General features: G+C 45.6%; 1 long non-coding RNA gene across 1 annotated transcript in view; it reads right to left on the reverse strand.

Moving 5' to 3' along the window:
• Positions 1-18,612: 18,612 nt before the first annotated feature.
• The window catches only part of LOC142657262 (uncharacterized), a 36,468-nt gene continuing 33,573 nt past the window's right edge, over positions 18,613-21,507 (reverse strand). Inside the window, exons 2-4 of the long non-coding RNA XR_012849863.1 lie at positions 19,724-19,873; positions 19,248-19,367; positions 18,613-19,063 (exon numbers count right to left, since the gene is read on the reverse strand). This is a non-coding gene — a long non-coding RNA (uncharacterized LOC142657262). The remainder of the gene's footprint in view (positions 19,064-19,247; positions 19,368-19,723; positions 19,874-21,507) is intronic.

Consider the following 21,507-nt stretch of genomic DNA (forward strand, 5'->3'; position numbering starts at 1 on the left):
CCAGTAAGGCTGTGTGGCATCATATCAAAGGAGGTTGTGTGGCATCATACCCAGTAAGGCTGTGTGGCATCATATCAAAGGAGGTTGTGTGGCATCATATACAGGGATACTGTGTTGCATCATACCCATTAAGGCTGTGTGGCATCATATCAAAGGAGGTTGTATGGCATCGTACCCAGTAAGGCTGTGTGGCATCAGACCCAGTAAGGCTGTGTGGCATCATATCAAAGGAGGTTGTGTGGCATCAGACCCAGTAAGGCTGTGTGGCATCATATCAAAAGAGGTTGTGTGGCATCATATACAGGGATACTGTGTTGCATCATACCCAGTAAGACTGTGTGGCATCATATCAAAGGAGGTTGTGTGGCATCATACCCAGTAAGGCTGTGTGGCATCATATCAAATGAGGTTGTGTGGCATCATACCCAGTAAGGCTGTGTGGCATCATACCCAGTAAGGCTGTGTGGCATCATATCAAAGGAGGTTGTGTGGCATCAGACCCAGTAAGGTTGTGTGGCATCATATCAAATGAGGTTGTGTGGCATCATACCCAGTAAGGCTGTGTGGCATCATACCCAGTAAGGCTGTGTGGCATCATATCAAAGGAGGTTGTGTGGCATCATACCCAGTAAGGCTGTGTGGCATCATATCAAATGAGGTTGTGTGGCATCATACCCAGTAAGGCTGTGTGGCATCATACCCAGTAAGGCTGTCTGGCATCATATCAAAGGAGGTTGTGTGGCATCAGACCCAGTAAGGCTGTGTGGCATCATATCAAAGGAGGTTGTGTGGCATCATATACAGGGATACTATGTTGCATCATACCCAGTAAGGCTGTGTGGCATCATATCAAAGTAGGTTGTGTGGCATCATACCCATGAAGGCTGTGTGGCATCATATCAAAGGAGGTTGTGTGGCATCATATACAGGGATACTGTGTTGCATCATACCCAGTAAGGCTGTGTGGCATCATATCAAAGGAGGTTGTGTGGCATCGTACCCAGTAAGGCTGTGTGGCATCAGACCCAGTAAGGCTGTGTGGCATTATATCAAAGGAGGTTGTGTGGCATCAGACCCAGTAAGGCTGTGTGGCATCATATCAAAGGCATCGTACCCAGTAAGGCTGTGTGGCATCAGACCCAGTAAGGCTGTGTGGCATCATATCAAAGGAGGTTGTGTGGCATCAGACCCAGTAAGGCTGTGTGGCATCATATACAGGGATACTGTGTTGCATCATACCCAGTAAGGCTGTGTGGCATCATATCAAAGGAGGTTGTGTGGCATCATACCCAGTAAGGCTGTGTGGCATCATATCAAATGAGGTTGTGTGGCATCATACCCAGTAAGGCTGTGTGGCATCATACCCAGTAAGGCTGTGTGGCATCATATCAAAGGAGGTTGTGTGGCATCAGACCCAGTAAGGCTGTGTGGCATCATATCAAAGGAGGTTGTGTGGCATCATATACAGGGATACTATGTTGCATCATACCCAGTAAGGCTGTGTGGCATCATATCAAAGTAGGTTGTGTGGCATCATACCCATGAAGGCTGTGTGGCATCATATCAAAGGAGGTTGTGTGGCATCATATACAGGGATACTGTGTTGCATCATACCCAGTAAGGCTGTGTGGCATCATATCAAAGGAGGTTGTGTGGCATCATACCCAGTAAGGCTGTGTGGCATCATACCCAGTAAGGCTGTGTGGCATCATATCAAAGGAGGTTGTGTGGCATCAGACCCAGTAAGGCTGTGTGGCATCATATCAAAGGAGGTTGTGTGGCATCATATACAGGGATACTGTGTTGCATCATACCAAGTAAGGCTGTGTCGCATCATATCAGAGGAGGTTGTGTGACATCATACCCAGTAAGGCTGTGTGGCATCATATCAAATGAGGTTGTGTGGCATCATACCCAGTAAGGCTGTGTGACATCATACCCAGTAAGGCTGTGTGGCATCATATCAAAGGAGGTTGTGTGGCATCAGACCCAGTAAGGCTGTGTGGCATCATACCCAGTAAGGCTGTGTGGCATCATATCAAAGGAGGTTGTGTTGCATCAGACCCAGTAAGGCTGTGTGGCATCATATCAAAGGCGGTTGTGTGGCATCATACCCATGAAGGCTGTGTGGCATCATATCAAAGGAGGTTGTGTGGCATCATATACAGGGATACTGTGTTGCATCATACCCAGTAAGGCTGTGTGGCATCATATCAAAGGAGGTTGTGTGGCATCATACCCAGTAAGGTTGTGTGGCATCATACCCAGTAAGGCTGTGTGGCATCATATCAAAGGAGGTTGTGTGGCATCAGACCCAGTAAGGCTGTGTGGCATCATATCAAAGGAGGTTGTGTGGCATCATATACAGGGATACTGTGTTGCATCATACCCAGTAAGGCTGTGTGGCATCATATCAAAGGAGGTTGTGTGGCATCATACCCAGTAAGGCTGTGTGGCATCATATCAAATGAGGTTGTGTGGCATCATACCCAGTAAGGCTGTGTGGCATCATACCCAGTAAGGCTGTGTGGCATCATATCAAAGGAGGTTGTGTGGCATCAGACCCAGTAAGGCTGTGTGGCATCATATCAAAGGAGGTTGTGTGGCATCATATACAGGGATACTGTGTTGCATCATACCCAGTAAGACTGTGTGGCATCATATCAAAGGAGGTTCTGTGGCATCATACCCAGTAAGGCTGTGTGGCATCATATCAAATGAGGTTGTGTGGCATCATACCCAGTAAGGCTGTGTGGCATCATACCCAGTAAGGCTGTGTGGCATCATATCAAAGGAGGTTGTGTGGCATCAGACCCAGTAAGGTTGTGTGGCATCATATCAAATGAGGTTGTGTGGCATCATACCCAGTAAGGCTGTGTGGCATCATACCCAGTAAGGCTGTGTGGCATCATATCAAAGGAGGTTGTGTGGCATCATACCCAGTAAGGCTGTGTGGCATCATATCAAATGAGGTTGTGTGGCATCATACCCAGTAAGGCTGTGTGGCATCATACCCAGTAAGGCTGTCTGGCATCATATCAAAGGAGGTTGTGTGGCATCAGACCCAGTAAGGCTGTGTGGCATCATATCAAAGGAGGTTGTGTGGCATCATATACAGGGATACTATGTTGCATCATACCCAGTAAGGCTGTGTGGCATCATATCAAAGTAGGTTGTGTGGCATCATACCCATGAAGGCTGTGTGGCATCATATCAAAGGAGGTTGTGTGGCATCATATACAGGGATACTGTGTTGCATCATACCCAGTAAGGCTGTGTGGCATCATATCAAAGGAGGTTGTGTGGCATCGTACCCAGTAAGGCTGTGTGGCATCAGACCCAGTAAGGCTGTGTGGCATTATATCAAAGGAGGTTGTGTGGCATCAGACCCAGTAAGGCTGTGTGGCATCATATCAAAGGCATCGTACCCAGTAAGGCTGTGTGGCATCAGACCCAGTAAGGCTGTGTGGCATCATATCAAAGGAGGTTGTGTGGCATCAGACCCAGTAAGGCTGTGTGGCATCATATACAGGGATACTGTGTTGCATCATACCCAGTAAGGCTGTGTGGCATCATATCAAAGGAGGTTGTGTGGCATCATACCCAGTAAGGCTGTGTGGCATCATATCAAATGAGGTTGTGTGGCATCATACCCAGTAAGGCTGTGTGGCATCATACCCAGTAAGGCTGTGTGGCATCATATCAAAGGAGGTTGTGTGGCATCAGACCCAGTAAGGCTGTGTGGCATCATATCAAATGAGGTTGTGTGGCATCATACCCAGTAAGGCTGTGTGGCATCATACCCAGTAAGGCTGTGTGGCATCATATCAAAGGAGGTTGTGTGGCATCAGACCCAGTAAGGTTGTGTGGCATCATATCAAATGAGGTTGTGTGGCATCATACCCAGTAAGGCTGTGTGGCATCATATCCAGTAAGGCTGTGTGGCATCATATCAAAGGAGGTTGTGTGGCATCATACCCAGTAAGGCTGTGTGGCATCATATCAAATGAGGTTGTGTGGCATCATACCCAGTAAGGCTGTGTGGCATCATACCCAGTAAGGCTGTCTGGCATCATATCAAAGGAGGTTGTGTGGCATCAGACCCAGTAAGGCTGTGTGGCATCATATCAAAGGAGGTTGTGTGGCATCATATACAGGGATACTATGTTGCATCATACCCAGTAAGGCTGTGTGGCATCATATCAAAGTAGGTTGTGTGGCATCATACCCATGAAGGCTGTGTGGCATCATATCAAAGGAGGTTGTGTGGCATCATATACAGGGATACTGTGTTGCATCATACCCAGTAAGGCTGTGTGGCATCATATCAAAGGAGGTTGTGTGGCATCGTACCCAGTAAGGCTGTGTGGCATCAGACCCAGTAAGGCTGTGTGGCATTATATCAAAGGAGGTTGTGTGGCATCAGACCCAGTAAGGCTGTGTGGCATCATATCAAAGGCATCGTACCCAGTAAGGCTGTGTGGCATCAGACCCAGTAAGGCTGTGTGGCATCATATCAAAGGAGGTTGTGTGGCATCAGACCCAGTAAGGCTGTGTGGCATCATATACAGGGATACTGTGTTGCATCATACCCAGTAAGGCTGTGTGGCATCATATCAAAGGAGGTTGTGTGGCATCATACCCAGTAAGGCTGTGTGGCATCATATCAAATGAGGTTGTGTGGCATCATACCCAGTAAGGCTGTGTGGCATCATACCCAGTAAGGCTGTGTGGCATCATATCAAAGGAGGTTGTGTGGCATCAGACCCAGTAAGGCTGTGTGGCATCATATCAAAGGAGGTTGTGTGGCATCATATACAGGGATACTATGTTGCATCATACCCAGTAAGGCTGTGTGGCATCATATCAAAGTAGGTTGTGTGGCATCATACCCATGAAGGCTGTGTGGCATCATATCAAAGGAGGTTGTGTGGCATCATATACAGGGATACTGTGTTGCATCATACCCAGTAAGGCTGTGTGGCATCATATCAAAGGAGGTTGTGTGGCATCATACCCAGTAAGGCTGTGTGGCATCATACCCAGTAAGGCTGTGTGGCATCATATCAAAGGAGGTTGTGTGGCATCAGACCCAGTAAGGCTGTGTGGCATCATATCAAAGGAGGTTGTGTGGCATCATATACAGGGATACTGTGTTGCATCATACCAAGTAAGGCTGTGTGGCATCATATCAGAGGAGGTTGTGTGGCATCATACCCAGTAAGGCTGTGTGGCATCATATCAAATGAGGTTGTGTGGCATCATACCCAGTAAGGCTGTGTGACATCATACCCAGTAAGGCTGTGTGGCATCATATCAAAGGAGGTTGTGTGGCATCAGACCCAGTAAGGCTGTGTGGCATCATACCCAGTAAGGCTGTGTGGCATCATATCAAAGGAGGTTGTGTGGCATCAGACCCAGTAAGGCTGTGTGGCATCATATCAAAGGCGGTTGTGTGGCATCATATACAGGGATACTGTGTTGCATCATACCCAGTAAGGCTGTGTGGCATCATATCAAAGTAGGTTGTGTGGCATCATACCCATGAAGGCTGTGTGGCATCATATCAAAGGAGGTTGTGTGGCATCATATACAGGGATACTGTGTTGCATCATACCCAGTAAGGCTGTGTGGCATCATATCAAAGGAGGTTGTGTGGCATCATACCCAGTAAGGCTGTGTGGCATCATACCCAGTAAGGCTGTATGGCATCATATCAAAGGAGGTTGTGTGGCATCAGACCCAGTAAGGCTGTGTGGCATCATATCAAAGGAGGTTGTGTGGCATCATATACAGGGATACTGTGTTGCATCATACCCAGTAAGGCTGTGTGGCATCATATCAAAGGAGGTTGTGTGGCATCATACCCAGTAAGGCTGTGTGGCATCATATCAAATGAGGTTGTGTGGCATCATACCCAGTAAGGCTGTGTGGCATCATACCCAGTAAGGCTGTGTGGCATCATATCAAAGGAGGTTGTGTGGCATCAGACCCAGTAAGGCTGTGTGGCATCATATCAAAGGAGGTTGTGTGGCATCATATACAGGGATACTGTGTTGCATCAGACCCAGTAAGGCTGTGTGGCATCATATCAAAGGAGGTTGTGTGGCATCATATACAGGGATACTGTGTTGCATCATACCCAGTAAGGCTGTGTGGCATCATATCAAAGGAGGTTGTGTGGCATCAGACCCAGTAAGGCTGTGTGGCATCATATCAAAGGAGGTTGTGTGGCATCATATACAGGGATACTGTGTTGCATCATACCCAGTAAGGCTGTGTGGCATCATATCAAAGGAGGTTGTGTGGCATCAGACCCAGTAAGGCTGTGTGGCATCATATCAAAGGAGGTTGTGTGGCATCATATACAGGGATACAGTGTTGCATCTTACCCAGTAAGGCTGTGTGGCATCATATCAAAGGAGGTTGTGTGGCATCATACCCAGTAAGGCTGTGTGGCATCATACCCAGTAAGGCTGTGTGGCATCATATCAAAGGAGGTTGTGTGGCATCAGACCCAGTAAGGCTGTGTGGCATCATATCAAAGGAGGTTGTGTGGCATCATATACAGGGATACTGTGTTGCATCATACCCAGTAAGGCCGTGTGGCATCATATCAAAGGATGTTGTGTGGCATCATACCCAGTAAGGCTGTGTGGCATCATATCAAAGGAGGTTGTGTGGCATCAGACCCAGTAAGGCTGTGTGGCATCATATCAAAGGAGGTTGTGTGGCATCATATACAGGGATACTGTGTTGCATCATACCCAGTAAGGCTGTGTGGCATCATATCAAATGAGGTTGTGTGGCATCATATCCAGGGAGGCATGTGGCAGCGTATACAGTTTTTGATTTGACGTCTTGGGAGAGATATGTATCAACTGTTGTTTGTATTTGGCAGTTATGGCGCCAAAGAGAATTCTGAAATCCATTGATGAAAATCAACCAATACGTAAACGAATACCACCAACTTTTACCCCAGAGGAGAAAGAAAAAAGAGCCCAGGAGGTAAGACTTTGTGCAGTTGATGTCTGTGAAATGCTTCACTGTGCTGTGGGATAGCACGCTGACTCTTTCATTTGTGTGGGGCCAACAACACCACCATCTACTGGTTTTAATATAAACCAAACCGGTACGAAAGTGGAATTTTTGTGGGACCTCTTTTGGTCGTCCATTCCATTCATAATATTGTGTCCTATATTTTTGGAGTCTTTTCACTCACCTTCACCATTGACGTAAGTGGAGCGCACACTGTTGAATATACCTACACTATATTGGGTGCCACAATTTTATAATGCAAAATCTAATTCCTAGATGTACATGGCCACTCCAAAATCAATGATAAAATAACGCAATGCACAGCTGGTGATTTCTGTACTGTTGTCACAATGGCCATAATATTGACTTACATTCCATTTTATAGCGCCAACATTGTTTCTTTTTTTAGAGAGCGATATTAGATCAGGAACTTCGAGGAAGTTGTCAAAAATATAAAGATCCAAATCAAATTCTTGTACTCCAGCCAATAAGAAAACGAGAAGAGCAAAGTCTGAGACAAAGTCCATCAACGTCAGTAAAACTTGTGGAATCGTGGTGTCAGTGTGGGAACTGCATGAATTTGCCGACTGAAGAGGAATGCGTCTGTTGCAAAGATATACGTGCTCAACAAAATGGAAGAAGATGAGCCGATTACGTGCATTACAGAGCATCCTACTTTTACTGACAGATGTCTGGACAAGGACCAACTTACCCTATGTGAAATGTATCGATGTTTTGGTCCAACACGTCCAGCACCACTAAATAACAGGTAAGGAAATTATTTAGTGAGATTAATTTATAACTATGGTCCAGTCATGTTTGAATGATGCTATTGTGATCCTAACCTTATTCCTGTAATATATATTATTATGTTTATTTTATTTTTTCAATTCTTTATTTTCATGGCTAACAGCCAAATTTTTACAGTAAAAAAGAATACAGAGACACGTACATAAGGGAGGGTGATATACATGTACAAGGTTAGGAATGCATTGAATTGAGTGGCATAACCAAAATTTAACCGTGTATAACAACCTCGTCATTTCCAGAATATATTGCTATATACTCCCCCCCCCCCTGTGCACACAAAAGATGATACAAGACAAAATGAAGGAGGAAAAGATGAAGGATGGGCAAGGGGATGGAGGGATAGCTGCTCCCTCCGGGGACATCTCTGCTCCTCCAGAATGCGTCCATCAAAGACTATTCACCAATGCCCGTCTGTCCCAGAATGTCTTTGTAGGAATCGGAGTCCTGAAATATAATCCACGGAGCCCAAGTGAGGCAGAATCTGGCATGATTATCATGAATGCTCGAGGTCAGGTCCTCCATGTGCATTAGATCGTTGACCTTGGAGACCCAGAGGGACAGAGTGGGAGGAGAAGAATTCTTCCAAAGCAAGGGAATGCAGTGCCGCGCCGCCATCACTAGATAGTGAAGCAGGGAGCGCTTGTAGGTGTTTGCTGGGATGTCACAGTGATGGAGAAGGAAGAAAGCCGCATCCATAGTAAAGCTGGTGTCCGTTACCTCGTAAATCACCTTTTTGACCCCCTCCCAGAATTCTGCAAGTAGCGGGCATGACCAGAAAGTGTGGAGGAGGGTACCATTGTCCAATCCCCATCTCCAGCAGAGAGGAGATACGTTCAGAAAAATCCGATGCAGGCGGACCGGGGTCCTATACCAACGCGAGAGTAGTTTAAAACTAGCCTCTTGGTAACGCAAGCTAATTGAGGTTTTATGGACAAGAGAGAGAATGCGAGAGCATTGGTTTGTGGTTAGGGCAATACCCAGATCCGACTCCCATTCAGAAATATAACCAGGCGCTGGGAGGTCAGGCGGGTTCAGGAGGAGGTGATAGATTGTGGACAATGAATGGCGAACCGGCTCAGTGCCCACGCACAAGTCTTCCAGTGGGGACCTCGGGGCTAGGAATAGCTCCGAGGGTGGTAAAGAGGAGTAAAAATGGCGGAGTTGAAATATATGCCAGTAACCCAAAGGAGGGAGTTCAGGCATCTGTGTCAACTCCTCAAGGGGGAGCCACTCCGAATTCTTCAGAAAGTGCTCTGCCCTAAATACACCCAGCGCCGCCCAGGACTTGAACACCGAGTCACTCAACCCCGAGGGAAAAGATGGGTTCCCCAGGATCGGAGAAATGGGGGAGCAAAGAGGCAGGAGGTGTGAACGGACCGCTACGAGGGCACAACATCTGAGCGTGGGACCGATCGTGGGGTGATGATGTAGGGATGTGAGAAGTCCGCGTTTCAGCCATGGAGATACTTCGAGAGGGACCGTCGAAAAGCTTTGTTCAATACCTACCCATGCCTTTTAAAGGGGCGTGTCTACACCAATCCACTATGCGCACCAAGATAGTTGCGTTGTAATACGAGCGAATGTCAGGAAGAGCCAGTCCTCCCGACTTCCGGGAACGACACAGAAGCGAACGACTAAGGCGTGGATGCTTGCCATTCCAGACAAAAGATATTTGTATGGAGTTGATCGCTTTAAAGAATGAAGGTGGCACTGCTATAGGAAGGGCCTGGAATAAGTAGAGTAGTCGAGGTAGGATATTCATTTTAAAAATAGTACATCGGCCCATCCACATAAATGTGCCTCCCGACCACCTCGCACAGTCCGCCTTAATCTCAGTAAGAAACCTTGGAAAGTTCAAGTTAAATATTCCCTTTAAATCTGCCGGGATATATACTCCCAGGTACTTGAGCGCCACTGAGTTCCATTTAAAACTAAAGGATTGTTCGAGCGTAGATAACATGGGGGCGGGGAGGAAGACGTTCATGGCCTCTGATTTGGCAAAGTTTATTTTAAAATTGGAAAGCTGGAGAAGCGACGAAACTCCTGCATCAGATTCGGGAGAGAAGTGTTTGGGTTGGTCAGGAAAAACAAAAGGTTGTCTGCATATGCTGCCACCTTATTGACATGGGAGCCCTCCCCTAGGCCCTGAATGTCCTGATTGGCACGAACATGCCTTAGAAATGGTTCCAAGGTCAGGATAAAAATCAGGGGAGAGAGTGGGCAGCCCTGGCGTGTCCCATTATGGATGGCAAATTCTTCTGAGAGAATGCCATTCACCAGGACCCTCGCCGAGGGGCAAGAATACAAAGACATGATCCAACTCATCATCTGAGGGCCCAGGCCAAGTCGGAGTAGTGCTTCCTCCATGTATGTCCAATTAACTCTGTCAAAAGCCTTTTCAGCGTCAGTTGACAAGAGCATCAGTGGAACCCGGGACAACTTAGCCTTATGTATAAGGTTGATCGCTTTCGTAGTGTTGTCTCGGGCCTCTCTGCCCACCATGAACCCCGCCTGGTCAAGATGAATGACCCCACTGAGCAACGGAGCCAAACGCATTGCCAAAATCTTCGCGAAGAGTTTAATGTCAGTGTTGATAAGCGAAATCGGCCTGTAGCTAGCGCACTGAGAGGGGTCTTTCCCTGGTTTGGGAATCACTGCAATGTGGGCCCTGAGTGTGTCTGGTGGAACGTGAGCTGAGGAGGAGTAGGAGTTCAAGGATGCTAGAAAATGTGGGCTAATGGTAGCGGAGTATTTTTTATAGTAGGGGAGTGTGAACCCGTCAGGCACCGGGGCCTTACCATTAGCGGAGCTCTTAAGTGCATCAGCTAGTTCTGGTGGAGAGATTGGAGCCTCCAGTGCGCCTAGTACCTCCTCTGACAGAGAAGGCATACCTGAGTCTGCAATATAGTTTTTGATACGTGTACGGAAGTTGTTCGCCAACGTGGCCGGATTGGTGGAATCTGTGTTGTATAGGGAGGCATAAAAGTCGCGGAAGTGTGAGGCTATGTCTAATGGCAAGTTAGCCCGAGTAGTGGGGGATGTTGCAATAAAGGGTACGTAGGTACGCGCTTGCTGGAGTCTCAGTGCTCTGTCCAGAGACCTGCTACATTTGTTCCCATATTCGTAGAAGCGGCGCTTACATTTCGAGAGGGTAGCTTTGGCCTTAGACATTAATAGGGTACGGAGCTCTTCTCGTTTCTGGAGTAATGCGACTTTACATGCTAATTCATGGGAATGCTTGTGAGTAGACTCTAACACCCTAATTTCCGAGAGAAGCCGAGCAGTGGTCCCCGCATGCTCCCTTTTTAATCGAGCTCCGTGTTCAATAAAGGTGCCACGTACAACACACTTGTGCGCCTCCCACAGTACCCGTGGGTTTGTGTCTGCAGGGGTATTGGCCGTGAAGTATTCTTCAAGTGTACGCTCCACATCTGAAGAAACCAAGGAGACATTAAGAAGCAACGGATTGAGTTTCCACTGGGATTGGTGTAATATCGGGGCTAGCATTGTTAAGGATAGCGTGACAAGGGCATGATCTGAGAAAGAGATTGAGTCAATATCGGCGGCCTGTAAAATTGGGATTGAGCGATGTTTGACAAATATTAGATCGAGTCTGGAGTAAGTGTCATGTACGGATGAGTAAAAAGAAAAATCTTTATCACCCGGATGTAATAGGTGCCATGTGTCCACAAAATTATGCTCGTGAAGCGCTCGCTTAATACGGCGCAGTTGGGAATGAGGAATTGATGATGTACCCTTGGAGACATCCATGGTGGGCTCTAATGCGACATTGAAGTCACCTCCCAGGACAATGGTACCCTCCCCAAACTCCTCTAGCTCATCCAGAAAGCCAAGCAGAGCTGAACCTTGACCCACATTGGGTAGGTAGAAGGAAGCAAAGGTGTAGATCTGCGAATTAATGCTGCCCTTGAGTAGTAGCATTCGCCCCATCCCATCACTGCGAGAGTCCAGAAATTCCCACGGAAGAGTACGAGACAGGAGAATACTCGTCCCCCTGGATTTCGGGTCAGGAGAGAGACTATGATAGGCGTGTGGAAAACAAAGATTAGACATCTTAAAAGGTTTCCGTTCACTAAGGTGCGTTTCCTGTAGGAAAGCTACATGTAAGTGTCTACCTTTCAACATGTTGAGCAAAATGGATCGCTTCCCAGGACTATGCAACCCCTTGACATTCAACGAGCCTATCCGAATGTCATTCTGGGAGTGGCGGGCCATGTCCCTGGTAGGTGATGAAAACAAAGGAGGGGAGGGAGGGAAGATACAGAGGGGTAGGGGGAAAGACCAGAAAGAAAAAGAAAAATTTACAGAGAAAGAAAAAAGGACCCAAAGGCCGACACCCACACGGCAAGGAGACCTGTGGAGAAAAGGCTAGTAACAAAACGGGAACAAGGAAAACCAAAGAGAAGTGGGGGGGGGAGCCCCGTGCAGCGAGCAGCACAAAACATTGAACAAAAACTCATCCGATGTCCACCAAGAGGCGGGCAAGGGAGGACATAACATTTTATGTTACCTGGCCCTACAAAAACACGGCCATATAGGCCAGCTTAACACTTCACCTGAAAATCTGCGAGAAAAGAACACTGTAAACACAGAGCGACATTGTCTGTAACCTGAGATATGTAACATTAAACTCCTCTTATTGGAGGGCCCGGAAGACTAGTATGACCTGTTAGAAAAGGGTGAGGGGGGGAGGTTTAGAGGGGGGGGAGAGAGGAGGAGGAGGGGAGGGAAGAGAGGAGGAGGAGGGGGAGGAGGAAGGTAAGAAGAGAAAAAGTGGGGGAGGGGAAAGGCTATGAGGAGGAGGGGAAGGGGAGAGAGGGTGGGGAAAGGAAAGAGATAGTAAGAGACTCATTAGAAAGAGCACTAATGCGGCATTCACCAAGATACAGATAAAACAAATCGGATCACAAATTGGGTCTCAGGTAGTGAATGAAACCTTATGAATAGTAATACTACCGCCTGTGACAACATCATGTGGCCTAGTGTGTCAATACTAACAGTATGTCGTACCACGAGCAATTTCCTGACAATTCACGAGGGGGAGAGAGGGGGGAGAGAGGAGGGGAGGAGGGGGTTAGAGGGGGGAGGGGGGGAGGACCAGGAGCAAAAGAAGGGTAAACTATATGTCGGGTCATATCTACAGTTCTGTATGCATCTGTGGAATCTTCGGTGACAGCTCACTGTCCACGGAAGTCTCGGAAAGTCACGGAGGAAGTACCGGGACTGCTCACAAAGTTCCGTTGGGAAAAGGCACTCCTCGGAGGAGCTGTCAGGACACCCTGTAACAAAAAAGAGACGTTGGCTAGGGCGCCGAGTGCGCCGGCGTTGCGATGGTTCCGGCCGGTCCAGTGTCAGCCAATCCGGGACCGGAAACGACTCGATCTGCAGGAAATTGAATAAGGCCTCCAAATCTGAGAAATGGCGCAAAAGGAAGGTGGCTGATTCTTTCCTGATGACCACATGGAACGGGTGACCCCATCTATAAGTGGCTCCCACAGCTTTGATCCTCTCTAGTAGTGGGTGCAGGAGGCGCCGCATGTAGAGCGTACGTGGGGAGACATCTGGATATATCGTGACCCTGCATTCATCCACCGTAACCGGGCCATGTGACCACGCGCATTGAATGATTAAATCCTTGTCCGAGTAGTAGTGTAGTCTACACAGAACATCACGAGGGTTGGATGGGTCGTTCGGACCGGGTCGAGAAACCCTATGGACACGATTCAGTAAAAATGTCGCCTCCAACGGCCTATTAGTGACCGTGTTAAAGATGGCAGTTATCCTGGCCGGAAGGTCATCTCTGGGACCCAGGTCTGGGAGGCCTTTCAGTCGGATATTGTTCCTACGACCCCTGTTCTCTTGATCGTCCAACTGTAACGCCAGAGACTGTATATGTGTTCTGCTGGAAATGGCTGCCTTCTCCAGAGCTAGCACTCTGCTGTCAATATTGGAGACCGTTTGGTCCGTGTTGGTAATCCTAGTGTCCACCCTATCCACTTCTTGGTGTAAGGCAGCGATGTCTTGTTGGTGGGATTGCTCAATTCTAGTCACCAGGGAATCTAAGTCATGCCTGGTAGGGAGAGCTTGGATCAGTTCCCTGAGCAGGTGTAAATCTGCATGTAATGCAGGCTGTAAAGGGACAGAATCTGGGCTTCTGGGCAGGGACACGGTGGCTGGCTGAAGTACAGGACCAGATAGGACAGGGGACACGTGCGGTACCTCATTGTTGCTGGCCCCAGGCTGCGGTGCGATCGTCTGTCCCTGTGCTTGAGCTCCTGCTGCTGCGTGCTGAAGGCCTGTAGATCTGCACGTGGCAGGATGCAGTGCCGGGTCCGCCATGACACCTGGGAATTCTTGAGAAGCGGGCGCCGCTGATAAGAAGCGCTCCATGCTAGCACTCCGCATCTGCAAGCTAGGTAAGGAGCAGGAGGGTGTAGTGCCTTGTCCACTGTGTTTTGCTGGCATCTCCTGCCGGTTTCAGACGGGCTCAGGCTGCTATTAAGCCCTCTGCTGCACGGAGCTCCCCCGAGATGCTTACTCCGCCATAGCTACGTCCCGCCCCCTATTATGTTTATTTTGAGCAGCATACATGTGTCTAATATGTGTCTGCCCAAATTCTTATGTGGTCCATGTAACACTAGCAGTAAATTTTGATCGTGTTCCACGCAGCAATCAACCGATGTGTGTCGCTACAGCCTTTGTGAGTTCTTATGTTTTCAGATTATATAGTAAATAATATGGCCATGTTAGGGGTGACAGTATAAGATTGTCCTCTCTATAGTGTGCAAATATGATTGCCTAACAATAGTTTTTTATCCTGTATAGGTCCTTACGGAAGGTCGCATACCGAATGTTCACGATGTGGGTTCACGGTTACCTTGGACGAAAAAACCGGCGGACCATTCCAGCATGTGCAGTTCGGAAAGTCAGAGCAATATTTCCTGAAGAAAACCAAGTATATGTTGGTTTCAAGCTAGCCACTGACAATAATGCTTCGGAAATGGCAGATTTTTGAATTGTGTTTGATTACTTTACTATGTTTTTATATTTTACAATAAAAAATTATTCTGAAAATAAATACTTGAGATGTTTATTTATTCTAACATAGTAACACAGGATAAGTATTGGACATACCAGAAAATAATATACAGGATATAAAGTGCTAGTGTTGATTCAGAGGAAGGCAAAAAACCCCAGGTTATTTTCGTTTTGTTCTTCATTTGTTGTGTGTGGGGGAAATTCCTTCCCGACTCCAAATATTGCAATCAGAATAAATCCCAGAATCAACATCCAATCTACACAGATAGTTTGCTTACAAATTCTTCCAGTGACAGGCAATATAAATAGTGGGAAATAGTTGTAAGCTAGTAGGTTTATATTGTAAAATAATTGATGGTATTGTCAGCAGGATGATGTATAGTAAATGAAACATGCTTCATTGTAGGTCACTGCACAATCATTGAAATTGTGAATTTGCTTATGTGCTTTGCTTCTCCATTGATCTGAATTGACAACTTATGTATTATAATATCGTCAGTACTATTGTCAATTTCTGAACAATAACAATTTATGACAATAACACAATTACTTTCCCTACAGGGCTTTGTGTTGACTTCATAGTATGGGTGCAAGTGAAGAGGGACTATTTAGTAAATAATTCTTGACACATAATATCATAAGACACAAAAAAAATACAAACATAAGTTTAAATGTAAGGCATTTTGGGAGAAGGGCAAATAAAACCTAGTTCAGTACATTAAAAACAGGATTTGTGAGCAATAACAGCTGCTGCTTTATACGGCCGTGGTTCTGTGGCTATGTTTGGTGGTAGGGTCAATTTCCGTGTTTGCCAACTATGTTCAATTTCCTGTTTTGACAATTTGATCACATTGACAAACATAGGAAAGAGGTGTGAGAAAGACATTGGTACGTAGTCTTTCTTTGCAGTCCATTTTTTGCTTAGTTTTGAGAAAACTACATTATACCTCATGCTACCAAGCCGATCCGACTTTGTGGTCTGTCGGTGGACTCTTGATTGTTCCTGTTTTGTATTATGATTATGTGACAAAATAGCACGTTTTGTCCGTGCTTCCATTCCGTCAAAAGAAAAATGTATTCTTTTTGGTCGGTATTTCAGAATAAAGCTGTGGAATACCTCTATTTTTCCAGTATGACAGTAAGATGACAAGTGGGGCAAGTCTTTCAATATTTGTTTATCATTTACGATCTTTTCCACCTGCTCATAGGCTGCAGATGTTGCTGACATCCAATTGTGTTTTCGATCGTCATCAATGTCTAAACATCTGTGATCACATTGTGTGACAATGTCACCATGGAATTCATGTACATTACGAATATGTTGAAGTACAGAGAGCCATTTTTCACGCAGCACATCCACATTACCGGAAGCAGTACAACAACAGTACCAAAAATGATTGGTTATTGACGTGATCCAATCACCAACTTGGGAACAGCTTCTTTTTTTACTCGCAGCCTTCAGTTTCTTCCGAATGGACTTTGCATAATGCCATATATCAAATTGAAGTTCAATCTCTGGGTATTGTTCACGTATTTTTTTACGTATGGCGAAATGACGGTCTGTTGCAAGAGCATGCACATTGAGCCCATCTTGAATAACACGGTCAAGACAGTTTTGAAAGGCCAAATTTTCCATAGCCACAGAAGATGTGGTTTGTGTAACCTGAACGATTTTAAAGTCAACAATCTTGTCGCTGTTATAATCCATCATTGTGTACACACAATATTTTGCATTATGCCCAGGGCTATCACATTGTCCGTCACCAAGGAGACACAATGGTGTTTGTTTGATTTCTTTCTGAACTTCCTTTTTTTCTTGTCTCCAGTGAATGTCCACCACTGGAAATAAAAAATTTCTTTGGTGACGAAAGTAAGTTGAATGTGAAATAAATTGAATCCCAATAGATGAATAAATGTGGGACATCTTGGCATAGTTGCCACCATTAAATAAAATGGAAGCTGCAATCAGAACATTTCCAACCGGTATACGATGAAACTTTGGTTGACTTTCCAAAAAAAAATCATGTCCATTGTAATATTTGCCATGTAGTGAAAGATAGGTACCTTGCTGTAATTTAACTGGGTTTTCAATTTTTTGCCCACAGAAACACGCGCACTGAGCAACCAGTACATCTAAAGCCGATTCAAAAACCAAAAATTTGCGCTCTTTTACTAGGTCTTCATCTGCTGGTTCTGAAAACAAATTGGTTGTCACGTTGTCAAATGACAGACTTGCATCTTGTGGTTCGTAGTCCAGATCTCTTGCATCATTTCTGCCAGTAGAAGAAACAAAGCTTTCCTCTGGATCCTCCAATATGCCTTGGCATGATGTTTGTCTTTTTAAGCGGGGGGTTGAAAACTTAGATGGGTAAAAATGATCCAACTTCATTGTTGATTGGTTTTCAAAAGAAAGTTCTTCCTCTGGAAACTGGCATCCTGTATCCACTGTGAAGATGTCTGATTGAGTGGTTGCATCTCTTTTTCTTTTGAAAGGTGTGTTGGTGGCTCTCGTTGACAATGTCCTCTGTTCGGTGTTTGTTGTTGCATTTCTTTGAAAAAAATTTCTGTTGACACCAATTTTGACATGTTTCACTCCCATCACTTGGGACATTGACGTTGGTGGATTGTTTTGCATTGAGGTACCGGTAGAAACGTATGTAATGCTGTTGGTGGATGTAGTAGCCAAAGGTAATTGCATGCATTGTGTTGCCCAAGAATAACTGTGTTCATGTTCTGTACTTTTCCATTTAGATGGTGGAGACTCTGTTTCCTGATAAGGGAATATAGTGGGAATTGCACTTTCCTTCAGCCATCGTACCTTCTTTTCAGACTTATAAACATAACAGTCTTGTTCGAAGTGTTTGGAACATAGTTTAAATAAATCTTGTTTTTTTCCATCCAAAATTCTTTGTGAGAGTGCATCTATATTGTCCAACGATTGTCTGGCCTGTTGGAGCCAAACTTTAATCTTGTCAATGTTGCCTGGAAAAACATGGAGGATCACTCCTTGACAGTAAGTAGCTCGATTAGACCGACTGTCACAACCAGACACAATGCACGATGGCATTTCTATCAAAAAAGTAAATTTCAATATTATGGCATGAGAAAACATAATTACTGTAATAACGAGGGATTAGATAAAGAGAGGTGATACCCCTAATGAGGTATATTTGGTGTGCTACGATACTTAGAATTCTGATTTAGATCTGTGAGTTCGGGTTTTCTAAGCGCAAGATTGAAAAGTCGTGAGTTTGGAGAAAATCATAAAATCCACAGCGGGTTTTAGAAGATAAAACATCCTATTTGTGTAACTTCTTCGGTCACTGCGTGTGAACTCACCCTCAAAGTTATCCCACAAATTTGGACTATGGTGGGTGGCAGATATATGTCATGTGGAGAAGTAAGTATTGAACATGTAAAATTGTTTATAGGTAACAGTTTGGCACTGGGAATTGACTGTTCACCAAGGCAGAAAATAGTAGTGTGTAGTTTGACACTATCACTGCAAAACAGTCAATGATCGCAGTGCCAGACAGTTTCACCATCTCAATGGCTGAGGAGAGCAGTTTTGTGTGACTAACCCAAAATTAATTGTTATTTTTCTGTAATTGAGACAGGGAATGAAAGAGAATAACATTTATAAACCATATTTTTTTTATTGATGAAGCCATAAGTGGCTTCCAAAGTAACACAGAAAAAGTCTTTCATCATAAACACAAATATAAGATTTACATGCAGAACAAAAAAATATTTTGTTCCATAGTCACAAATAGATAGTTCAGGTAAAAAGGCAACATTGACGGATAGGGACAAACACATAAAAGTACAAAATGGAAGACGAAACAGTAAAAGACATTTACATTGAAAACACACAGACGTCAACGGCAATCACAAAGAAGTTATCAGCATGTGAAAACACCTTGCTTCGTCTCATCATCCAACTGGACCTTCATCAGCAGGTGAAAACACCTTGCTTTGTCTCATCATCCGACCGGACCTTTAGCAGCAGGTGAAAACACCTTGCTTTGTCTCATCATCCGACCGGACCTTTAGCAGCAGTTGAAAACACCTTGCTTTGTCTCATCATCCGACCGAACCTTCAAATTGTATTTCAGAACGTTTCTGCCAATCATGCGGCATGTCAAAGTTATATTTCCTAGAGAAGAATAAAATAAAAAATGTATCAATGGTTTGATCACCTTTAACCGGTGAACTATGCGCAACATGGTCGCTTGGGAAGAATGACATCCCTGTCTCGTCACTCTGCATAGTTTGGCTCATCTTGTGAACTTGTGTGTCATGTATGTTTATCTGAACTCCCTTGGTTCGGTCTTACTTACTTTCTGTAATTCCTCGCTTCTGCTGCTCAAAATGGCCTGTTCGTCTCCGCCGTGGTAATCCACTCTGCTTGCTGCTGCCGCCGCTGTCGTCTGGATCTGATCGCGTTGCTTGCCCTCCTCCTAAAATAATTCCAAAAATATATATAAATGTCCATAATTTGCAAAATCAAGTAAGATCTGGATAATTGTAACACGCCCATTTTTCTCAGCAAAGTACCGCACAATAAACACGTCAACGATAATCACAAACCCACCCACACCCTGAACAAGCCCCTCACACAGATACCTCACACCAAACACAACACTGGTAATCCCAACTGTCTCCATCACACATACAACCGCAAATCTAGAATACCCCGCACCAAACATGCAGACAGTTATCTTGGATATCTCATGCACACACACATAACCAGCAGCCTCTAATAAACACCCCTCCCACCACCCAAAAAAACAGCAGAATCATACTTTGCACTAACCCTCGTAGAAAGCCTCCGTCCAAATTTACTGTAGGAAAATTATGGGAGTCCCCTTGCTGCCGCCCCTGTTGAAAGTATCTACGCTCCTCGAACGCACTCCTCAAGGTCTTCTTTTGATTGGCGCGATCCCTCTCCTCCTGGAAAACTGGGCTGTACAAAAAGTCACACACATGGTGGGATTAGATAAAGGGATGTACAAAAAGTCACACACATCGTGGGATATGATGCTACACAGCCTTACTTGGTATGATGCCACACAGTATCCCTGTATATGATGCCACACAACCTCCTTTGATCTGATGCTACACAGCCTTACTTGGTATGATGCCACACAGTATCCCTGTATATGATGCCACACAACCTCATTTGATATGATGCCACACAGCCTTACTGGGTCTGATGTCACACAGTATCCCTGTATATGATGCCACAAAGCCTTACTTGGTATGGTGTCACACAGTATCCCTGTATATGATGCCACACAACCTCATTTGATATGATGCTACACAGCCTTACTTGGTATGATGCTACACAGTATCCCTGTATATGATGCCACACAACCTCATTTGATATGATGCTACACAGCCTTACTTGGTATGATGCCACACAGTATCCCTGCATATGCTGCCACATAGCCTCATTTGATCTGATGCTACACAGCCTTACTGGGTCTGATGTTACACAGTATCCCTGTATATGATGCCACACAACCTAATTTGATATGATGCTACACAGCCTTACTTGGTATGATGCCACACTGTATCCCTGTATATGATGCCACACAACCTCATTGATATGATGCTACACAGCCTTACTTGGTATGATGCCACACAGTATCCCTGTATATGATGCCACACAACCTCATTTGATATGATGCCACACAGCCTTACTGGGTCTGATGTCACACAGTATCCCTGTATATGATGCCACACAGCCTCATTTGATCTGATGCTAGACAGCCTTACTGGGTCTGATGTCACACAGTATCCCTGTATATGCTGCCACATAGCCTCCGTTGGTATGATGCCACACGGTATATGCTACCACACTGTATATGCTGCCACACCATATATGCTGCCACACCATATATGCTGCCATACCGTATATGCTGCCACACTGTATATGATGCCACACTGTATATGCTGCCACACTGTATATGCTGCCACACTGTATATGCTGCCACACCGTATATGCTGCCACACGGTATATGCTGCCACATAGCCTCCTTTGTTATAATGCCACACTGTATATGCTGCCACACTGTATATGCTGCCACACCGTATATGCTGCCACATAGCCTCCGTTGGTATGATGCCACACCATATATGCTGCCACACCGTATATGCTGCCATATAGCCTCCGTTGGTATGATGCCACACTGTATATGATGCCACACCATATATGCTGCCATATAGCCTCCGTTGGTATGATGCCACACTGTATATGCTGCCACACTGTATATGCTGCCACACTGTATATGCTGCCATATAGCCTCCCTTGGTATGATGCCACACTGTATATGCTGCCACAGCGTATATGCTGCCACACGGTATATGCTGCCACATAGCCTCCATTGGTATGATGCCACACTGTATATGCTGCCACACTGTATATGCTGCCACACCGTATATGCTGCCACATAGCCTCTGTTGGTATGATGCCACACCGTATCTGCTGCCACACTGTATATGCTGCCACACTGTATATGCTGCCACACCGTATATGCTGCCACATAGCCTCCGTTGGTATGATGCCACACTGTATATGCTGCCACACTGTATATG

This window comes from Rhinoderma darwinii, chromosome 7 (assembly GCF_050947455.1).
Source record: "Rhinoderma darwinii isolate aRhiDar2 chromosome 7, aRhiDar2.hap1, whole genome shotgun sequence".
Taxonomy (NCBI): domain Eukaryota; kingdom Metazoa; phylum Chordata; class Amphibia; order Anura; family Rhinodermatidae; genus Rhinoderma; species Rhinoderma darwinii.